General features: G+C 43.9%; 1 long non-coding RNA gene across 1 annotated transcript; it reads right to left on the reverse strand.

The window, feature by feature from the left end:
- Nucleotides 1-526: 526 nt before the first annotated feature.
- On the reverse strand, nucleotides 527-1,095 carry LOC130296350 (uncharacterized). The gene is made up of 2 exons (XR_008849186.1): nucleotides 970-1,095; nucleotides 527-868 (listed from the first exon to the last, which is right to left on the reverse strand). It is a non-coding gene; the product is annotated as an uncharacterized LOC130296350 (long non-coding RNA).
- Nucleotides 1,096-1,892: the final 797 nt, after the last annotated feature.

Consider the following 1,892-nt stretch of genomic DNA (forward strand, 5'->3'; position numbering starts at 1 on the left):
CTGTCTGGGCATGCTGGGAGTTGTAGTTTTGCAACATCTGAAGGGCTACAGTTTAGAGACCACTGTATAGTGGTCTTCTAACTGTAGCCCTCCATATGTTGCTAGGCAACAACTCACTGGCTTCCATAGGATCGCGCACCAGGGAGATGCACCAGGGAGCCATATCTCATCGCTGCCCACCCGGTAAGTGACCTCTGGCGCCGATGACCACCAGTTTCCTCACTCTTCCAGGACAAAAGTCGGTGGACAGAGCGGGGATCCGAACTCTAACTCCTCCACCCCCAAACTGCTATTGGACAGTCATCTCTGACCGACCAATAGCAGGAATAGCAGACCCGTATGACCCGGAATCGCCGCAGATCGCCGGTCTGAATTGAACTGATCCCTGACATGGGGGGGGGGGGTTTCTCAGGACCCCCCAGGGGTTTGCACGTGATGCCTGCTGAGGCATGCTTTGGACACTTAAAAAAAAAATTCACAATTTTTCACAGACAGAAATAAAAAAAATGAGTCAAACAAGTCAAAGAACGGTTTAAAAACAGGGGAACTTTATTATTTATTAAAATGTTTGTGTAGGGGATTTATGTAACCTTCCATCACTCACAAAGAGCGTACAGTAACTAACTCAGGACAGGAAAAACCTCCAGAGGGGAGGAAACCTGTAGGGAATCCATGGCTACTGTATTGCCCTTCCTCTGGGCATACTAAAGGAGGTTACCTCTAGAATTTGGGCAAAGTGTCTGTGTATGTGCGTGATTCGAGGGTTTATGCCTTCATCCAACTTCTTGCTGTAAGTCCGGAAATATGTGCCTTATTACAACGTCTTGATAGTCCGGAAATGCTACTCCACATCCTGGAAATAGTGCATCTAAGATAGGAAAACAAAAGATAGATTATTTACATGGTTATTATAGAAATGCACATGGAACTGCACTAAAGACCTTTTGGACACAACAATGTGACACTTACCAATCACAGTGATGTATTCAACTTCACATTCCCGCGCGCCTACAGTGTCCAGCATCGGCCCCTCACTGATGAAGAATGAGCAGGAGCTGTGTTATTTCTGCTCAGTGCTGCTCTCTGGTGGACAATGGTTATGACATCACGTGTGTGACACGCTGTTACCTCCTGGGAGTTCTATTTGAGCAGTGCTGCTCTCTGATTGGCTGAAACCTAAAAAGCTTTTTAATATATTCTGCATGACTGTTACCTAAGGGATTTTTTTTTTAGCATTTTTTAAATAAAATGACACTACTCCCTGTGGGTGTGTTATATTTGTTTATACTCAGTATTTGTAATATCATTTGCTGTCAGGCATGCTTGGAGTTGTAGTTTTGCAACAGCTGTACAGACGTCTGTCGGAAGGGGGGGGGGGAGACCACCAATGATAAGGCAATGTGGGCTTTGAAAAACGCCACAGATACATTGTGTTTAGTCCCAGCCTAAGCCTAGGAACAGACACAATTTTTGTTTGAGGTTTATTTGGTAAAAAATAAAAATAAACACACCACAACAACTGCGTCCTCATTTCTATTCTCCCAAGACGCCATCTTTGTGTAATTTTTGCCAAAACCACTGGAGGAAATTTATCAAAACCTGTAAAGAGGAAAAGTGGTTGCCCATAGCAACCAGATAGTTTCTTTCATTTTTATGTGGTGGGCAGGAGAGAGTAATTGTGTCTAGGGTGTTGTAGTGGTAGTGTAGGGTCTGTTGGTATTAACCCTAAGATGTCATGATGCCAGGGCAAGGTTTCCTTAGTGTTAATAGTCCTACCGCCAACCGTCCCAGAAACGGTAGGGAGAATAACGGAATATCCACAGCAGATTTTATGAATAAACTGAAGAACTTTATTTGAGAATTTTATACAACAGTCTTCAAACATAACAGTC

The sequence above is a fragment of the Hyla sarda genome, chromosome 12, assembly GCF_029499605.1.
Source record: "Hyla sarda isolate aHylSar1 chromosome 12, aHylSar1.hap1, whole genome shotgun sequence".
NCBI lineage: Eukaryota > Metazoa > Chordata > Amphibia > Anura > Hylidae > Hyla > Hyla sarda.